Source organism: Neoarius graeffei, chromosome 11 (assembly GCF_027579695.1).
Source record: "Neoarius graeffei isolate fNeoGra1 chromosome 11, fNeoGra1.pri, whole genome shotgun sequence".
NCBI classification, from domain to species: domain Eukaryota; kingdom Metazoa; phylum Chordata; class Actinopteri; order Siluriformes; family Ariidae; genus Neoarius; species Neoarius graeffei.
This window is the reverse complement of record NC_083579.1, coordinates 76727036-76748578: the sequence shown is the minus strand read 5'-3', so window position 1 is coordinate 76748578 and position 21543 is coordinate 76727036. Positions and strand designations below refer to the sequence as shown.

General features: G+C 42.5%; 1 long non-coding RNA gene across 1 annotated transcript; it reads right to left on the bottom strand.

The window, feature by feature from the left end:
- Positions 1 to 20507: 20507 nt before the first annotated feature.
- Positions 20508 to 21123, bottom strand: LOC132893999 (uncharacterized). Its single transcript, XR_009655605.1, has 2 exons — positions 21034 to 21123; positions 20508 to 20644 (listed from the first exon to the last, which is right to left on the bottom strand). It is a non-coding gene; the product is annotated as an uncharacterized LOC132893999 (long non-coding RNA).
- Between the last annotated feature and the right edge of the window lie 420 nt (positions 21124 to 21543).

The following is a 21543-nucleotide window of genomic DNA, read 5'->3' as shown; positions in this document are numbered from 1 at the left end:
AAGGCATATACATTTTAAACTGTAAAATATAATTTAAAACTACAAACATTACATTGGATTTACATATAAAAGGCATATACATTTTAAACTGTAAAATATAATTTAAAACTACAAACATTACATGAAGCATACAAAGACGGTGTAATTCATCATACACATTATCTGTAAAAACCATGCACAATGTTCACTTCATACATACTAGATTTTCATAAAAAATTTGTATGAGGAAAATGCAAAATGGGCCACTTTCAGGAGTAAATCATACATGGCATATATATTTATTTATAAATCCTTATAAGGATTTATCCTTATATTTATAAGGATTTACTACTAAGACAGTGGTAAACTCTTATAAGTTCTTTACTGTTCTTTTTCGTATGGGATGCTTTACAGGGACACCGAACTTGACAGTGTTGTTGAGAGAGAGAGAGCCTGATGCTAGACAGACATGTGTGGCGGTGTATCATCGCATCTTGGATGATGAAGCCACCCTAAGTAAGTAAGTTAACTAGTATCTATGGTAATAGCATGAGGGCATTAAAGCATATACACAGAGCCATGGCCTCACTTTTGTTTATAAATGCCTTGAGACCTCAAGAAGGGCGCAGGAATAGTTTAAAGTGTTAACAATAAATCTAATATAGTAATTTTTACGATTAAAGTGATTTATATAGGTAGCGGTCTGAGTGAATGACCTTGACGTCTGTAACGTCACAGCAGGAAGTCTATCGGTCTCATCGCCATTTCCGCTATACTAAAACACAGAGCTGACTGCAACTCCGATCCTCCGTTTTGAGCTAACTTATCGCCATGCCATGTAGATGTGTTGCTGGTGGATGCAGCAACATGACAGAAGGTGGATTTAAGTTGCATTCACGGCCCAAGAATGTTCAAACTGCAAAGATTTGGACTCATTTTGTGAGAAGTTCACGGGCACATTGGGCGCCTACGAAGTGGTCTCTCCCCTGCTCTGCACATTTTACTGAGGACTCGTACTAGACCTCCGATTGTCTCAGACCCCACTCACCCTGCACACTATGCATTGGAATTGTCTGTGTCTATTTGTATGTATGATATTCATGTTGTCTTAGGTTGTGTCCCTAGTCCTTATGTTATATGTTGGAACCTGTACCATGCCGTACTGAAAACAAATTCCACCTGCTTGCAGTGTGGTCATTAAAGAATCTATCTATCTATCTATCTATCTATCTATCTATCTATCTATCTATCTATCTATCTATCTATCTGTTGAGGAGTGTTGGCAAAAAGCCCATATTGAACAAGGGTGCAGGTACCAACAATTAAATGAAACTACAAGAAAAGGAAAGTATTTTATTTATTTATTTATTTATTATTTAAAAGGAAAGTGAGTTTAGTTGCACCAGTTCTCCCGGAGTGAGCCGAGGGTTGTTGGTAAAACCCGGGACGGAACGGGATGGGACATATCGCTCGGGCAGTGACCTCCCCACGGTTGTTGCTAAAACCGGTGACATCCCATTCCGTCCCGGGTTTTAGTAATTGCCTGAGCTGAGCAGCAATGATGGAGTACTCAGTATAGACAAAATAGAGAATGAGTGGAGCAGCCGTCTTATTTCTAAACTGGATATCGCTGCCATCTCGCCCTTACATGGAAGAAGCGAATGAATAGAGAACTGAACAAACAACTGAAAGTCACATTGTTTCAAAACAATCGGCCACAAGGTCGGCCTTCAAGAAGCGATAACAGATGGGTAAGCTCTGACTTTCATTTGGATAAAAAAAACAACACAGTTTACCTGCATTTAGATTAATACATGTAACTTGTATTGTGTGTTTAAATTACCGGTATAAGATTTAATTTGCTTCAGAATGTGATTGTCTCAGTTCATCTGATTAGTTAAAGGTCTCCTTGCATCGTTTTTTCATTAATTGTGCGGTGGTCTCTAGTATGAATGAATGTCCTGTGAGCCGGTTTTGGTGAAAAAACTGCTGTGGTGCTCCTGTTTCAGGCTGTTCTAGTTTGGTGGAGGAGTGGGTGGGGAGAGAACGACAGGATTTCAGCTCTTACTCATGAATATTCATGACATGTAAACATATCGCTTCTGATTGGCTAACAGCACTGTGACGCTCCCTCCAGTGGGTTATGGGTGAGACCATGACTACTAATTTTCGAAGTGACGCAAGTTCGTAGGGCTTTTTCTGATTCGCTCGTTTTTCCGTCTATTTTCTTTCATAGGCTGATACAGGGAATGGGGGTAGAAGAACATTTTCACATGCAGCATGCATATGCAACTCGGAGTGACCTATGGTATTTCAAAAAGAACAAGCATTAAACGGTTTGTCGTGGAATGACACCTTTAATTAGACTTTTAGGTTTTATCAGTGAAAATGCATGCATGTACATGTGTGTTGCATAAGTTATAACACCCATCCTGTTTTAATGAGAGTCAACCCACAATCAGTGAAGTCAAATCAGTCTTAGTTGAGCAAGTCGGTAACGCTATTTCTTACTTTCACCATAAATTTTTATTTATATGACTTTGGTCTATAGCTGTCAAAGGCCTCGGCCTTAAAACCGGTTCCCGCTGTGACGTCATGCACTCAGGGCTGGCTGGCTCAGCGGGGCGGCTCCAATCACAACTTTGCGGTTGATTTTAACTCTCAAAAATATATTTTTTTAAATTCCCATTTATGCAGCATACAAGAGTCAAGGGTGGAGATACTATCCACTCAGAAATTTATTTAAAAACAAAGGCTCTGCATATCTGCTTTAAAGACTTTTGACTCCTTTACTCAAAATCTGTTGAAAAATAGGAATAATTTACAGCAATTTACTTTCAGTTTATGTTTCGGGAAACATGGTTTGTACTTTGTTCAGTATGAAGTAACATCCTGCTGAACTTGTGGAATATTCCAAATATTTCATAGGGGTTAATGTGTTCAGGAAATAGGGTTGAGTGAATGTTGTGGGACACAATTAAAAAGGATATTTTTTATAACCTGTAATAGGTGACTTATGGAAAAAATAGTTTCAAGCATGAAATTAATGATTTTTTTTAAAAGCAGCATGGTGGTGTAGTGGTTAGTGCTGTCGCCTCACAGCAAAAAGGTTCTGGGTTCGAGCCCATTAGCTGACAGGGGCCTTTCTGTGTGGAGTTTGCATGTTCTCCCCGTGTCCGCGTGGGTTTCCTCCGGGTGCTCCGGTTTCCCCCACAGTCCAAAGACATGCAGGTTAGGTTAACTGGTGACTCTAAATTGACCGTAGGTGTGAATGTGAGTGTGAAAGGTTGTTTGTCTCTATGTGTCAGCCCTGTGATGACCTGGCGACTTGTCCAGGGTGTACCCCGCCTCTTGCCTATAGTCAGCTGGGATAGGCTCCAGCTTGCCCACGACCCTGCACAGGATAAGTGGTTACAGATAATAGATGGAATGGATGGATGAAGAATCACTGAGTGCTAAATTAAAGGTAGACTGTCTTTCAGATTTTTCAAGTGTAGGTCATAAAAATAATTTTTCCTGACACCTAGTTATTTTTGTTTAGTGGACCGGAAGCTACTGAATTTGAATCACAGTCTTCCAATTTCATTAGTTTTTTTCATAGAACAATTAATGAATTTAAGGCCACGTCGCCCTAAATTCTCCGCTATTTTTTTCCTACTTCACCATGACTCAATTCAAGATACTACGTCATGCATCACGTGGTGGGCTTTCCCCGTTCGCAAGGCATTGTGGGATACAAATTTGAAACAGGAGAGAAAAATGGAGGACGTGAGTGTGGGAATGAAACGTGAAAGACCGACTACAGTAATGGAAAGAAAGCGAGAAGAAAAGACGTTATGTTATATACGAAGGAAAGGAAACGCAGGACCAAACTAATAAATATTGGCGCTCAGCGAGCACCTCGGTGTGATCAGCTGTTCGTTTAGCGACAGAATGATGGAACTGTCAGTGCACACTCAAAGGTAAACCTGTAGATGGCAGTAATGCAACACTGTGGATGCCAGCTGCTGTAAAACCCAAAAGAAGAAGAAGAAGGTAAACCTGCACATGCGCACACGGACTTCCTCTGTCTGCTTGACTGCGCGAAGCGAGCGATTTCATGCACATTATTTGCTTTAATCCCTTCAAATTAAATAACTTCCCAGCCACAGAATGGCCTGTTTTTTTTTTTTTTTAGATATTACAGAAATAAACATATGTCACAATAACCAAATTTCAGAGGGAACTAAATTTCACCGATTTTATGAAATCGAAAGGCATCTCCCTTTAACCATTAATTAATGACTAAGCTAAAATTAATAATTTCTGAAAAAAGTGAGTTCAGTACTAGTTTTGGGTAAATAGCATTAAACATTCCATGATGATACATGTGTACATGACGAAAGAAAATCTGAAAGAAAACCTGCAAAGAAATCAAGTGTACTGAAACACACCTGAGACAAAGGGACAAAGTTAGGGTATTGTATTTTTTTTTTTATTAGAAAGCAAATTTCAGCTTCTGCCTTCCTTTTCTGTGTCCTCATATGGATATTTCTTGTTTTGGTTGAAATCATTGCCAGCAAATAAAGCTTCTTTCTCAGAGATGCAGCCCATTTCTAGCGTATTAGTTTCACGCTGATGGTTTTGTCACGCTGATTCCCAGGGATAGAAAACTTATACAGCTTTCTGCTAGATCTGCTGCTTCTCTTGGGGATTTTTTTTTTTTTTTTTTTTGCATTGTGTGCATTGCAGTGAAAACACACACACACACACACACATCAGAGGTGTCCTACTTTTACAACAGTTCCCACCGCAGGCCTTTTACTTACAGGAGTTCATTTTAAAGGGATTAAAAATGGCAGGTCTTCTCGAAGTGATTAGTTATCACGTGAAATATTTATCACTCAAAAACAGCACAATCTCCGAGTAATGATCGATGAAATCCTACTGAGGTATGACAGGAGCCCTTTTATAGCTCCTCTTCATTCTCCTGACTCAGAATCCTGTTATAGGGTAAACAAAAGTCTATAATTGTCCCCCAAAAAATTAAAAGCTTAAAAATAAATCAAGGGTGAAAACTGCCTCTCAACAGAAAAGAAAAGGCTTAAGATTTTCACTCATACATCAAAATGAAATGAATGCTAATTGACTATGAACTTGATCTCATTACTGCATCAATAGTGCTGAACCATTTCTTCTGCTACATATAAACTATGAAAATTGATGAACAAAGAATGGCATAAGGCTTCATTAAGCTCTGAATTTAAATCTTATATGGTATAAGACAATATGTTCAGCTGATATTTGGCTGGCTTAATAGTTAGAGAAGCAGGTTTGGGACCAAAAGGTTGCTGGTTTGATTCCCTGGACCAGCAGGATTGGCCAAAGTGTCCTTGAGCAAGGCATCTAATTCCAAGCTGCTCTGGGTATGTTGTATGTCACTCTGGCTGATAAATGCCATTAATGTAATGTAATATAGGTTGAGGTTAGTGGAAACAGAAACTTGGCTGGATTTGGGGAAGGAAGGTGAACAAGGATCAAATGGGGCCAAGATTGTGACCTCCTCAGGGAATAAGATTGGCAGGATGTACAACAGAGATAGATGCATGTCTGATAACACAATCTCAATGACTCTCAAACCTCTCCAGTTCAGCACAGAGGGCATACATGGATGACAAGCCTGTACATTTCACTCCGTCTGTGATTTTTTTTCTCTGTACAGTATATGATTTCTGAATATTTTCTTAGTGCAAATCTGACACAAGAGTGTATTATTGCTGGGGGAAGACATGGCCAAGTGGTTAGAGAAACAACTTTGGGACCAAAAGGTTGTTGGTTCAATTCCCTGAACCAGCAGAATTAGCCCAAGTGCCCTTAACCAAGGCATCTAACGCCCAACTGCTCCGGCAAGTGTAGGGATTAGCCAAAGAAAAAGTGATGTGATTATTAGTTTGGGAAAGAACCTAGCCATAATGATATATACATATTCATGCTTTGATTATTGTCTTGATGCTGCTACATACTTGCATGGCTTCACTATTTCTCCTACCGTGCATAGAACAACTGACATGCTGGGCTACTGATGATCACAAAATGAGCAACTTTCAACTCACTGCTGCTTTTATGTGGTACCACATTATACCAGTTACATCCCTGGGGTATTTATGTCCATTTTTCTTTGTTTAGCTTGAGATTTGGATACTACATTCTCTCTCTCTCTCTCTCTCTCTCTCTCTCTCTCTCTCTCTATATATATATATATATATATATATATATATATATATATATATATATATATGGGGTGTGAGGGGAGATCTGCGCCAGGGGACCTCTACCAAAGGGCGACCACACCCAGACACTGGACACCAGACACTGGATGGCCCTAAGGCATGTCCACGGAGGGAGACTCCCAACTCTTACTTGTGGCTCCAAGCAGCTGACACGAATGCCAGCGACCACACCCCAGCAAACCCTCTCGGTCGAGGGGCTAAACCAAGTGAGGGGGCCAGAAGAGGACTGGGAACCCACTGGCTACAGAATGTGGCTACTAGCCACATCCCAAGTAAACTATGGAAGCACAGCATGAGCAAACAGAGATGGATGGGGGTCTTGGTACCTCCAGGAGATGCGATCCCACCCTACTGACTACTGAAGAGGGAGGTGCTGTCGCTATGGAACCAAGGACCGAGGATGGCGTGGCGGACCCAAACCCAGATGGTGATCCTGATGGCAACCATAATGGAAGGTCCAACACTGAAGGAAGGGGAAGTACCGGCAGAATCAACCTACAAAAGACCATAAGAATGGCAACTTGGAATGTACAAACATTACATCAAGCAGGGAAGGTAAGTAACATACTAAGAGAAATGGAAAGGTGTGATATCAATGTCCTTGGTGTCACCGAAACCCATTGGACCGGAACTGGAGTCTTCACAACTACAGATAGAGAGATGGTTATCTATTCAGGGGGAGAAATACACAGAGCAGGAGTTGCGGTCCTACTATCCCAAACAGTGGCCAGAAGTATGCTATCCTACAAAGCTGTGAGCAACAGCATTCTGCTAGTACGCATCATGGCATCCCCTTTCAACATCTACATGATACAGGTGTATGCTCCAACCGCAGACACCCCAGACGAGGAAGTGGAAATGTTCTACGACCAAATCCAACAGCTACTGCTGGAGTGCCCAAGCCAGGACATCGCCATGGTGATGGGAGATTTCAGCGCCAAAGTAGGTGCGGATAAGCTTGAAGATGTTTGTGGACCCTACAGCCTAGAATCACCCAATGAGTGAGGGGAACAGCTGGTGGAATTCTGCCAAGACAATGGACTGTTTATCACCAATACAGCCTTCAAGCATCATGAGAGGCGGCGCTACACATGGCTGTCCCCAGGGGGCAGGTACAGGAACCAGATTGGCTACATCCTCATTGGCAAGAGATGGAGGAAGTGTGTCACCAACTGCCGATCATACCCCAAACCTGACTGTGGATCAGACCACAACACGGTGGTGGCAAGTCTCAGGCTCAGGATCAAGAAGTGTGGTAGGAGGAAATGGAGAGCCCACCTTAATCTAGAAGCAGTAGAGACACCAACAGTATGGGAAACTTACAAAATCAAAGTCCACAACAGATTTGAGGCCCTAAACCTACTCCAGGAAGAAAGAACACCGGACGAGTTCTCAGTGTCATTTACTGAGGTCATCTAAGCTGTAGCAGAGAAAGTGCTGGGAAAAGCATCTAGGAAAGCAAACCACCCATGGACATCACAAGAGACACTTGACCTAATAGACAGAAGGCACGAGCTGAAAACACAGCGCAACACAGAAAGTGGAGAGCTGTTCTACAGGGAAGTGGACAAGCAAGTTCAAAGGGAGGCAAGGAAAGACAAAGCAAGGTGGCTGGAAGAGCAATGTGCCGAGATGGAGCAGGGTCTTGGAGGTAACAGCTTTCTCAGGAAGCCATACAGCATCATCAAGAAGCTAAGGAGAGGTTTCCAACCCAAACAAAGGAACATCAAGAGCATGGACAACCGGGTGCTCACTGATCTCCAGAGCATTCTACAGCAATGGAAACAGTACTGTGAGCAGCTATACAAAGATAACACATTACACTCTGCTGCTGACGACGAGCACGACATACCTAGTGAGGAGGCAGGAGACAATCCCTTTCCAGAAATCCTAGAATCCAAAGTGGAACATGCCATCAAGCGCCTACCAAAGAACAAAGCAGCTGGTGTAGACGATCTGCCAGCAGAACTTTTGAAAACCGACAACCCAACAATAACAAAAGCCTTGCACTGTCTTTGTAACAAGATCCTAAAGACTGGAGAATGGCCCACAGACTGGATATGGTCAGTGTTCATCACCATCCCCAAAAAGCCAGGAACCACTGACTGTTCAGACTATCGCACTATTGCCCTGATAACTCATGCCAGCAAGATTCTACTGCGCATCCTGCTGAAGTGTATGGAGAGGGTGGCAGATCACAAATTTGCTGAGGAACAGATGGGGTTCAGGAAGAAAGTGGGAACCAGGGACCAAATATTCAATGTCAGGACTTTAATGGAGAAAGCATGAGTAATGTAAATCTTTATATAGCATTTATTGACTACAAAAAGCTTTTGACTCAGTAAGGCACAAAACCCTCTGGAGAGTAATGGAAACAATGGGAGTCTCTAAGTATATAGTCAACTCACTATGCCAGCTGTACAGATGCCAACAGGCATCAGTGAGAGTGGAGAAGGAGCTGACTGACTGGTTCAAAGTCACAAAAGGTGTGTGACAGGGATGTCTGGTCTCACCAATCTGTTTTAATTTGTATTCTGAAACAGTGATGAGAGAATCTGCAGGCGAACTCTCATGGATTGGTGTCAACATCAATGGGAGGACCATAAACAACTTAAGATTTGCAGACGACATTGTCCTATTAGCCACTTCACCAGAGAGACTTCAAGAGCTGCTGGGCCTAGTAAATACCGTGTCCATGGAGTACAGTCTGGAGATCAGCACTAAGAAGACCAAGGTCATGGCAATAATGAAACAACCTACAGAACTCAAGATCTGCTGCCAGGGGGTCCTGCTGGAACAGGTGTCAACCTTCAAGTACCTGGGTGCCATTACTGACGAAACAGCTGGAAGCAGTCATGAGGTTAGTGCACGCTTAGGAGCAGTGTGGGCATCCCTTAGTTCCCTGGAGGTCATCTGGAAGGATAGAGCCTTAAAGATGTCCACCAAGCTGAGGGTGCTGAAAGCCCTGGTCTGGCCTGTAGTGACGTATGGCTGCGACGCATGGACACTTCACGCTAAGGATACTTAGAAGATCCAAGTCCTCGAGATGAAGTGCTACAGGAAGCTACTGAGGGTCAGCTGGACAGAACATTGCACCAACATCTCAGTTCTGGAAGAGATGGGGATGGAAAGAACACTCCTAACCATGGTAAAAAGACGGAAGCTCCAGTACTTTGGACATGTCACCAGAGCCCAGAACATCTTAACCCACATCCTGCAAGGAAAGATCTGTGGCACCAGAAGCAGAGGGAGGCCACGCAGGAGATGGGGAGACGACATCAGGGACTGGACAGGCAGGACACTATCAGACTGTACGCAGAGGGCTAAGGACAGGACAGCATGGAGGAAGCTGGTGAGTTTCCTCCCATCTCCTAAAAATATGTTGGTAGATATGCAGGCAGGGACGGATCCAGACCAATGCAACCAATACACATGCATTGGTCAAAAATATATGTGCACCACTTGGTATCAGTAATGAGGCATTTGTTTACTTTACTGCTAGCTGGCTGCATGGGATATTGCCATACTCAACCAACAGACCAATGGTTCAGGATCCAACCACCTGTAGTAAGCAGTGACACTTACCTGACCTAATTACCTGTATTCTCATGATGCTTTGTATAGCATGACCTGAGAGAAAGAATCTAGGTCAAACCAATAAAATGCTCCAGAAAGAGGTCGAAATTCGCCGTGAATAATGGGCTGAGCTGCGGTCATAGTGGGCCAAGCCTTGGCTGATTGGAAAGGTCTCAGGGAGAGGGAGGCACCTGTAATGTCTGGTAGGGCTCAGATTTTCGGTGGCCAAGGTATTGTTTTTTAAATCCCAGTGTGCACACAGCTGGAGCCAGGGCTCATATTAAAGTTTTCAGCGAGCCACACTTGCACAGGGGGGTTCGGGGCGAATAGCAGGCCGAGCTGCAGTTGTAGCAGGCCATGGCTGCCCTCTTCGGAAAGGGCTCAGCGTGCTCTACGCCTCTGTGAAAATCCATAGCGAGCTTGTAAAATTAGTGAAAATATTTGTGCAAATGTGCATCTGTCAGATTCTTGGACTGGATCCATCCCTGATGAGGTGCAGGATGTATTCCCTCCTTATGCCCAGTATCCCTTGGATCCACCATGACAATGATCAGGATAAAATGCTTCCTGAAGATGAATCAATACCTGAATGCATGTGTGAGTTTCATGAATGATATTGTGTGAATTATACACATTTAATATTATTTTGATGGCATTTTATTTTTTATTACACAGACCCGAACATTCAATCACTTCCCAACATCGATCAGAAAATTCAAACAAAATGTTATACAAGTTAAATGAATACATAAATATACATGTAATGAAACTCTTTTTTTTTCCTCACAGCAGTCTTGGGATATAAAATATTGTCTTTGCTGTAACACAGAACAAATACAAAAAAAGAGTCAAAAACTACTTAAAGTCATTTATAATTGTGAGCTTAACAAATCTTCACAGTCCTTTAACGCATTCTGCCTTCTTAGCCCGCCATTGGATGTGTCCTGTGCAACTACAGAAACACCTTGCTCAATAACGTCTGCAGATTTCTGCTGTTTTGGTCTGGGATATGTGATGAGCTCATGACAGTTGGTGACAATGGTGCTTGGTGCAGCAAAAAATAAAGGCTAATTGGACCCAGAGTGCCATGAGAGATGTGCATCCCAACATGAGCAGGTTTCTGGGAATACATTTCAGAGTTTATGAACACTGTGAGATGCTCATAGAGAATGGGAGAAGATGTTTAGATTGTTGATACTCTATCTACAGTATCTAGTTACTCAATTCCTAGGCCGTTGCAGAAAAGAATAAAATAAGCGAAGGGAAGTGAGAGTGGTGATGGAAGGATTTGAAAGTCATGTCTGTATGGTGATATGTGTGAAAGTTATTGAACATAGGCCTTATGAAATTAGCCGAGATGACAAGTCCTTTCAATCAACACATGCACATCCCAAAGAGAAAAGACCTACACCAGACTTTTCATGTGAAAAATTTTTACATAATATATAAACACTACAAGGCGGCACGGTGGTGTAGTGGTTAGCGCTGTTGCCTCACAGCAAGAAGGTCCGGGTCCGAGCCCAGTGGCCGGCGAGGGCCTTTCTGTGTGGAGTTTGCATGTTCTCCCCGTGTCCGCGTGGGTTTCCTCCGGGTGCTCCGGTTTCCCCCACAGTCCAAAGACATGCAGGTTAGGTTAACTGGTGACTCTAAATTGAGCGTAGGTGTGAATGTGAGTGTGAATGGTTGTCTGTGTCTATGTGTCAGCCCTGTGATGACCTGGCGACTTGTCCAGGGTGTACCCCGCCTTTCGCCCATAGTCAGCTGGGATAGGCTCCAGCTTGCCTGTGACCCTGTACAGGATAAGCGGCTACAGATAATGGATGGATGGATAAACACTACATAACTAAGATATGCATAATGAGCAGATGCTGGTTTAAGTTGAAACTAGACCCCTTCTTAATAAAATAACCAAGAGTTGCAAATCATTGATGCACAATAGAAAATTATTTGAGTGTAGCAAGAGGGTGCATGAGAATTGTAAAAATGATGCTAATATATCAAAGCCAAAAAAAATATGTCTTGCCAAAGCCATAACTTTGTCTTTCATTCACAGTGTAAAGATGGACAGACTTTAAAGAAATGCTCCCCCCCCCCCCCACAAATCAGTCCAATAAACACCACAGGTTTTGACCTGTATTTCACTCAAAACAATACAACAGCACATTATTTAATGTTTTACATCATGGATTATTATTAGTAGTAGTAGTATTAGTATTATTATCTCATCTCATTATCTGTAGCCGCTTTATCCTGTTCTACAGGGTCGCAGGCAAGCTGGAGCCTATCCCAGCTGACTATAGGTGAAAGGCGGGGTACACCCTGGACAAGTCGCCAGGTCATCACAGGATTATTATTATTATTATTATTATTATTTAAATAAACACTTATTAGACTTTTGATTCTTCCAATATATTTAAAAAAAATGGGACAGTCAAGCAGTTAACACTTTATAATGTTGCCATTCCTTCTCACAACACGTAAAATATGTTTATGGACTGAAGACACCAAGTGATGAAGTGTTTCAGGTGTTATTTTGTCCCTTTCTTCCTGCAGACAGGTCTTAAGCTGTGCAACAGGACAGGGTCGTCACTGTCATATTTTTCGTTTCAAAATTCTCCACACATTCTCTATTGGGGACAGAGGGGACACGCAGCCACACCTTTGTAATGTCTGCAGAATGTAGTTTTGCATTGTCTTTTTGAAATCTCCCTGGAAAAGGTGTCGTCTTGAAGGCAGCAGATGTCGCTCCAAAATCTTCGTGTGCTTTTCTGCATTAATGCTCCATCACAGAAGTTTAAGTTACCTTTACCAAGGGCACTGACAGACACAACCCCATACCACGACACACCCTGGGTTTTGGACTTCTTGCTGCTAACAGCCTGGATGGTCCTTTTTGTCTTTGGTCCAGAGCACATGGCGTCCATTTCTTCCAAAAAAGACCTGGGATACTAATTCGCCTGACCGCAGTACACGTTTCCACTGTGTGATGGTCCATCCCAGATGCCTCCGAGCCCAGTGAAGTCAGCAGGACTTCTGGACAGTTAACATAAGGCTTCCTTTTTGCACAAAGTTTTAACTGGCATTTGTGGCTGTGAGTCTGTATTGTTGTGCTTGATAAAGGTTTGCTAAAGTAATCCCAAGCCCATGTGGTTCTATCAGTTGTAGATGAATGACGGTTCTTGATGCAATGCCATCTGAGGGATTGGAGATCACGGGTGTTCAGATTAGGCTTGAGCCCTTGCCCTTTATGCACCGAAATTCCTCCAGATTCTTTGAATCATGGTGTTTAATGATATTATACACCATGGAGAGTGAAATATCCAAATCCCTCCATATCATTCTTTAAGGAACATTGTTTCTAAACATTTCAATAATTTTTTCACACATTTATTGACAAACTGGAGATCCTCGGCTCATCATTGCTCCTCAAAGGCTAGGCCTTTCCTGGATACTGATTTTGCACCAAATCATGATTACAGTCACCTGTTGACATCACCTGTTCCAAATCACATTCATTCATTCATCTCATTATCTGTAGCCGCTTTATCCTTCTACAGGGTCGCAGGCAAGCTGGAGCCTATCCCAGCTGACTACGGGCGAAAGGCGGGGTACACCCTGGACAAGTCGCCAGGTCATCACAGGGCTGACACATAGACACAGACAACCATTCACACTCACATTCACACCTACGCTCAATTTAGAGTCACCAGTTAACCTAACCTGCATGTCTTTGGACTGTGGGGGAAACTGGAGCACCCGGAGGAAACCCACGCGGACACGGGGAGAACATGCAAACTCCACACAGAAAGGCCCTCGCCGGCCCCGGGGCTCGAACCCAGGACCTTCTTGCTGTGAGGCGACAGCGCTAACCACTACACCACCGTGCCGCCCCGTTCCAAATCACATCATTATTTAATTGCTTTACTTCATTACTAGCCCTAAATTGCCTTCATCCCAACTTTTTTTGGAATCTGTTGCAGGTCTGAAATGCAGGAATGGATATACAGTATATTAACAAGTGAAATGAAGTTGGCCAGACAAAACATGAAATATCTTGAGTTCATACTGTCTGAAATGAAATACAAGTCAAAGTAAATTTATAAATCATTGCTTTCTTTTTTTATTTGCATTTTCCACACTCCCTGTGATGACCTGGCGACTTGTCCAGGGTGTACCCCGCCTTTCGCCCGTAGTCAGCTGGGATAGGCTCCAGCTCGCCTGCGACCCTGTAGAACAGGATAAAGCGGCTAGAGATAATGAGATGAGATTTTCACCAAATGTGTTGGTTTGTGTGTTTTAAGTCACTGACTACACTCGTTTGTTTGTTTGCCGTAACACAAACTGTGAATCACAGCTAAGTGCTTTTAATTTACTGATGAAATTGTATTGTCATATCGCATGAGTAACAATAATTAAAAAAAAAGCAGTGACGACATGCAGAATGACTCCTTCAACACTGTTTGCATTGTTCTTGTTGCTAGCAGATTCTGCTACCCCTGCACGTGATGACACGTCCTGCACATATTCTCACACTTCTCACTTATCACCACACTCCTTTCATCTTTTCTGATGTGGTGTGAAATAGCTATGTTCCATGATGCAGTATGCATAACTCAATATTTCAGAGCATATGAAAAATAAATGATATTTCCCACAGCAGACATCTCTGTATGCTTCCAGGTCGTAGCTCAGAGGTGCTGGGGGAGAATAAAGGATGAAAATGCCTTCAAAATAATCACATGAAAAGTTTTATACACTCTTTAAATGCTGTAAAGAGTGAAAAAAAATCATATCGATATTTTCTGTGATCAAATGATGCCTTTTGAAATGGCATCAATTGTCTCTGCAGTACAGTATTACCAATGAATCAACTGGTAGGTTATTTGAAACATTTTGGAGAACTTGCCATGGTTTTGTTTCAACTTTGACGGAATTACTTGCATCTGTTTCTGCCAGAGGCGGACAGTAACAAAGTACATTTACTTGAGTACTGTACTTAAGTACACTTTTTGAGTATCTGTACTTTACTTGAGTAGCATTTCTGTTGGAAATTTCTGACTTTAACTTCACTACATTTGAAAGACAAAATATCATACTTTTCACTCCACGACATTTTTATCAAGGTCCTCATTACTTGTTTTTTTTTTTTCCGTTTCGGTTGGGCACCACCCAAACTGATGATGACATCAGCTTTTCTTTGGCTAATCAGACACAAGCTACGCCACCACTCTTGCCAGAGCAGCTGGGGGTTAGGCACCTTGCTCAAGGGCACTTCAGCTAGTCCTGCTGGTCCAGGGAATTGAACCAGTGACCTTTTCGTCCCAACACTGCTTCTCTAACCTAGCCTAGTAAACTAGACCCAACCGCCTAGCGGCCAAAAATATTTTTTGCCTAGCGAATGGGTCTAGCCTCGCACCATATAAACAAAAACACCCCGGGCATCAAATAGTGCCCGCCAATCACAACGCAAGGTTTTTGTTTGGATTCTTTGGGCGGGCTTTTGCAGGAGTGACGACAAAGCTGTGCAACGCTGGAGAAAGCACAACAGGAAAGATGGCTACGACTAGTGAACAGCGCACGTTTGACTCCGCTTTGGAATCAGTTTTAGAAGAATTAGACTTGGAGTTTTCGTTGAAACATGAGCAGGAAGAGGCTCTCCGCTCATTCCTTTTCAAGAAGGACGTTTTCGCTGTTTTGCCGACCGGCTATGGCAAAAGTCTGATCTACCAGCTGGCTCCGCTCGTAGCCAAAAGGATGGGGCTAGTTTGTGCAGTACGAAGAATTAATAAACAGCTTTGAAACATTACTTTTTGATTGTTTATTATTTTCCCGTTATTTTAAATTTAAGGGAAATTATTTCACCAAACACCACTAAATAAAAACTCTCAAAAACAGTTTAAGCAAACCCTTGAAAAACACTTGGAAAAAAATGTGTATGTGGTACAGACTCCAAACTTGTGGTCATTATCTCCAAACTTCTTAATATCTAGAACCTGTTTATTAATTAATACGCATTTTGAAAAATTATTTAATTTCAAGGTCTCCCCCACTGCTTTCTGTCGCTCTGACTACGTCACAGTCACTGTTGCGCTGATTGGTCAGAGCGTTGGCCTATACGCACAGAGACAGTTTGAAAGACAGCGGTTTGTTCCTCCTACCCGCTTCGGAAATGTCTACAGATCGAGGCCAGACTAAATATTCACATTTAGTCTGGCTTGCCAGGCTAACTCTAACCATTAAGCCATGGCTTCCTCTTTACAATGAAGCAGCTTTGAAAGTGGATGTTTTTTTTATTTTCTTTTGTAAAACAAGATTGTTTTTTTCACAGGTGACACTGAGACAGTCTATCAGTAATCACTCGGGTCACGTCACGTCCATAGACTATAAAATCAACTTCAGTGATTTCTCCGCAGCATTATTTAAATACGATCAGTTGATGGCCAAATGGAAGGAGGCAGTTCTTCTGGGGAATGCACGCACTCATGGCCATACCTAAAACCAATGTTTCAGTTTTCTAAAAGGATTAAAGATTTGTTTTATTTTAAATGTTTGCTTCCTTTGCCTAAAATGAACCACATCACGGCCTAAAAAACTTGCCGTCCAACCTGAGGAAGCGTATGTAAATGTTTTATTTCAAGAAAAAGCCTGTAATGAAGTTGTCTGTGCTTTTAGAGCTACGTTGCAATAGCTATGCAGTCTGGTGAGTCAAATGACTTCCTATGGATTTGCCCACCAAGTTGCCATCACCTTGTCCATGGCTAATGTTAACACATAGCTAGTTAACTTGGACACTCAGTGCGTTTACATGCACATAGAGAAAATCGAATTTCTGCCGTAGCTCGATTGAAATCGAAGTTCTAAATGCCATGGATACACCTTAGCTCGGCTGAAATCGAAATGAACTGGATTTCTCGTAATCGAGCTACGCGACCTAGATTATGCGATTGTAGCCGAGCTACTTAGTGCATGTAACCCTGTCGAGCTACTTACTTCCCTTCCGGAAGTGACGAGTGACGAGACCACAAGCAGGAAACACAACAGCCTCGGTCGGCATGACAACAGTAGTAGTAGCGAGCAGCAGAAGAGGTCAGGAGGAACAAGGAGACAAAAAACAAAAACAATTGAACTTTTTGTGTGTTTATTAAGACATAAGTTAAATTGTAAGCAAAAAATGGACTTTAGAAAAATATACAATTGTGCAAAATAAGTTGTCTTACAAAACAGTGGTCTGCGCAGGACAGTTTGTAGCCAACAGGTGGCAATGACATGTGGTGTGAATGTAAAGTGGAAATCACTCCTCTTCTTCATGACGACAACCGGAAGTGTACCAACACGATGGGGCATGTAGCGCCACCTGTGGCTCGGGTGCACAATGTACCTCACACAATAGCTCGATTTCCTTGTGTGCATGTAGGACTGGATTTCTCTGGCACCCCTGCTGGGACCCTTAGCTCGATTACCGACAGTAGCTCGATTTGGATGTGCATGTAAACGCACTGAATGTTAGTTAGTATGTAAAAATGGACTTATGCTAACATGAATTACATTAACTTATCTGAAGTCCTTTCAGAAATATGTTTTAGCATAATCTTGCCAAATAAACAGAATGTAGAAATCGTTCTTTTCTCATAACATTAGCTATCCAATATGATTTTGAGTTTGAAAAGACTTTGCTAGCATGTCAGGTGGCGCTTCAGCTCTACAGGTTCTACAAGCGAGTCAGTCAATACAGTAGGTTGCTTCAGAGGCGTTAGGTATTGTAAGTGTTGTGGCAATAATACAACAATGCGTTGACAGAAAATGTACTTTTAATATTTAAGTATTTTTTAAAAGCAAGTACTTCAGTATGAGTTGTCTATAAGCCATGTACGACAAGATTGAGTGGAATAACTGTTCTATTCTATCCACATTCACTGGATTTTGAGAAACAGAGCATTTTATTTCTATTTTTTGCAAATTTGATAAACAAAACCTTTATAAAAAAATGTCTGACAAAATCATTTCCGCTTAGAATGTAAACAAACAGGCAGAATGACAGGAGCAACTTGTGAAAAAAAAGCTATAATAATAATTACTGAAAAATTTAAAAATATGTTCTTACCATGAAATACTTTCATTCCATATTTTGTTTCTTTTTGTATTTTTTGGTGTTTTGTTTTCAAGGAGAGTTTTTATTTCATCCTCGGTTGGTTCAGTAACACACTCCGCCATTTTCTTCTTCTTTAGGGTTTTTTGGTGGTTGGCAAACCGACTTAAAGGTGCATTACTGCCACTGACTGGCCTGGAGTGTGGAACAGGAGATATTGGGGGGGGACTATATTCTTTTATTTAGCTATTTATTTTTCTTTTAAATACTTGATAAAGTGATATATCTGACTTGATGCATGCCGCCATGTTGTCTTTCTCTACTCATGGTCTATGAGCTGATAGCTTAGTAGTAGAGTAGCCAATCAGAGTGAACAATTGCTCATATCCAGTGAATGTCAATAGAATCTTCTATGTAATAAGCGGCAAAGTTTGTTTTTTCGTTTGTCTTGAGTTAATGTCGCCATTTCTCAATGGATTTTCACCAAATTTGGCAAGTAGGTCCGGGGATGACCCAGAATTTTGTGGATATAAGCAAAATTAATGTACAGGACCCAGGGAGGTCCCTGGGGGGGCACAACATCCACCCACTTCCTCCCTCAATGCCTTTCTTGTTACATTTATCAACACAAACTCTTGACAGATCTTCACTAAACTTGGCATGTAGGTACAGGAGATGGCCACAATTTGGCAGATCTCAGAAATTCCATATTTGGGCCCCAGGGGGTCCCCAGTGGGCCCCTGGGTGGTGGATGTTTGGATTTTTGCTTGTCTTGGGTTAACATATTGTATATCACATACTAAAAACATTATGTCCAAGCCCCCCCCCAACAACAACCTGCTGGTGTATACATGGCTCGAAATTTGCGGTGGTTCGGTCGCCCGAGGTGACTTAATTTTTCATTCGGCGGGTAATTCCTGTCACTAGCCAGCCCGGCTGGCTAGTTGAAAATAAAAAATATATATGAAGCGAAGATTCAGACACACCGTCAACTAAAGCTGCCACATATTAAGCGTGTGCCGTGTCTGTGTTAATCGATGTGTTTATCGGCAGGACGGAAAATACCGAAGAATTCCGAATCATATCGTGTACGAGTCAGGCTGTCGGTTTTTTCACTACTGTGCATGCATATAACGCATCTTGTTGAATATCGCGGTAATCACGTGTAGTATTGGACCAGGTGGGTGGAGCACAGAAGCACGGCAGGCCAGAACTGAGTTCTCAATGAACTATTTATTGCTAGCTTTTCAGCCTTTTATCACTTCCCAGCCGCGTGCGCGCGCACACACACGTGTTCTGGTTGGGGAGAGAGAGCTCCCTTTCTCTGCTCTCCTCTCCTTTTAAAGGGTGCGGTCACTGGGGAAGATACACAAACACAGGTTAATCCCCATCAGGTGCAATGAGTCCATCACTTACCTTCCCTGACTCCCCGCCCTCCATTCACAGACCAATGCTTGGCCACGCCCCCGCTGCCACATCACGTTATCAAATTCAATAGATGTGGCCACATTATCACCCATTTAAACACGTTTTTGTTGTTGTTTACATCTACATCTGCCAAAGCTACGTTGCGATGTGGAATTTTCTGAAAGGTGTACAGATAGTGTTGCCACCTGTCCCGGTTTTTCCTGATTGTCCCGGATTTTCATGGTCTGTCCCGGAAAAAAAAAAAAAAATCCGGGACACTGAATGTCCCGTTTTTTTGTACATAATGGGCAAAATGTGTATTTCAACTTGCGAGCCAGCTGAGAACCAGTTTGCTTTTCCGAGTTCGCCGTGCTAAGCGGAGCCACGTCATTACGTCGCTGAATACGTCACTTACATCGCTGTATACGTCAGTTACGGCGCTACGTTTGCATAAACCTTGGCGCGAATATCAAAGCAAAAACAACGCGGAAGAAGCAGCAGCAACAACAACAACAATAATAATGGATGACTTCGCGTTTGTACAGCTGCTGCTTCTCGTCGCTTAAAAATGGCGATCTTTCGCGGTCTTGTTATTGTTGTTGGTCTTAACAACTCCGCCCCCCCGCTGACGTAAGCGGTTCTTTCCTCTGGCCCAGCAGAGAGTTGGTGCTAGCCTGGAACCGTTTTTTCTGGCCCCAGAGCCAGTTCTTTGTCAGTGGAAACAGAAAACCCGGTTCCAAACTAAGCACTGGCCCCGAACCAGCCCTGGAACTGCTTTGGTGGAAAAGGGGCAATGGAGGATGCTTGGACTGATAAAAGAAACAGACTCTCTGTTGCAATGGTGAAGGCTGAGCTTCAAGTCAGGCTAAACTTTCAGTTGTTCTGTACTGAGTTCAAGACATTCATTGAAAATCAGCCAGGACTCATAGCAGCAGCAAAGAAAAACACCAAATATAAATGGAAGATTAGGTAAGGTTTTGGTGAATTAAATGAAATAGTGTAGTGTAGTACATACTCCTGTATGTGCCCAGTTATATCAGTTACATGTCCTCCTATGTATTTGTTTAGCCAAGAGCAGCAAGCAGCAGAGGCACAGGCAAGCACAGCAAAGCACACACCACACTAAGCAATCAGGTAAGCTGTTGGACACTACACCTTACATTGTTACATTCAGGTATTCTTAGATACAATGAAAAATTAATTATTTTTATTCCACATAAGCAAACAAACAGAACTTAATTATGTATTCCCCTTTTACCTGTGCCCACTACTGCCCCCAGGTGTCCACAACCAAAAACTGTTGGAAATAAACCAAAATAATGAAGACCTGCTTTATTCATCTCATCTCATTATCTCTAGCCGCTTTATCCTGTTCTACAGGGTCGCAGGCAAGCTGGAGCCTATCCCAGCTGACTACGGGCGAAAGGCGGGGTACACCCTGGACAAGTCGCCAGGTCATCACAGGGCTGAGACATAGACACAGACAACCATTCACACTCGCATTCACACCTACGCTCAATTTAGAGTCACCAGTTAACCTAACCTGCATGTCTTTGGACTGTGGGGGAAACCGGAGCACCCGGAGGAAACCCACGCGGACACGGGGAGAACATGCAAACTCCACACAGAAAGGCCCTCGCCGGCCCTGGGGCTCGAACCCAGGACCTTCTTGCTGTGAGGCGACAGCGCTAACCACTACACCACCGTGCCGCCAACCTGCTTTATTATGTAAAGCAATTAACTAAACAAATAACTAGCAAAAGCGTCATTTTTACTAATTAGAGCAATACAATTTCAGCGTAGAAGGGCGATTTTTGTCTTGGGTTAGATGTGCGAAGGGTGCCGTTGCTTACAAGCAAAAAGGTCGATTGGATGGTCAAAATGTCCAGGATTTTTGTCAGACACAGGTGGCAACCCTATGTACAGAAACTGCCAGAGACAGGGACAAAGCGACCTTGGTCTGAAGAAGAGAAACGACAAAGGACTTATAAGCAAACGTGGGAGCAGGGTAGGCCTTGGCTGCGATACGATTTTTATGGAATAATTTTTTTTTCAAGTTGATTCCTAGTCAATATGAAGCTCCTAATGCTTTCTCTCTTATAAATGGTTAAATACAGAAAGCAAGTTGGACATATTTTGGGTGCTATAGTCATGATAGTAAGTTTGTTTTCAATACTCATACACCAAGTTGCCAAGTTTTCCAATATATTATTATTTGTTGATATT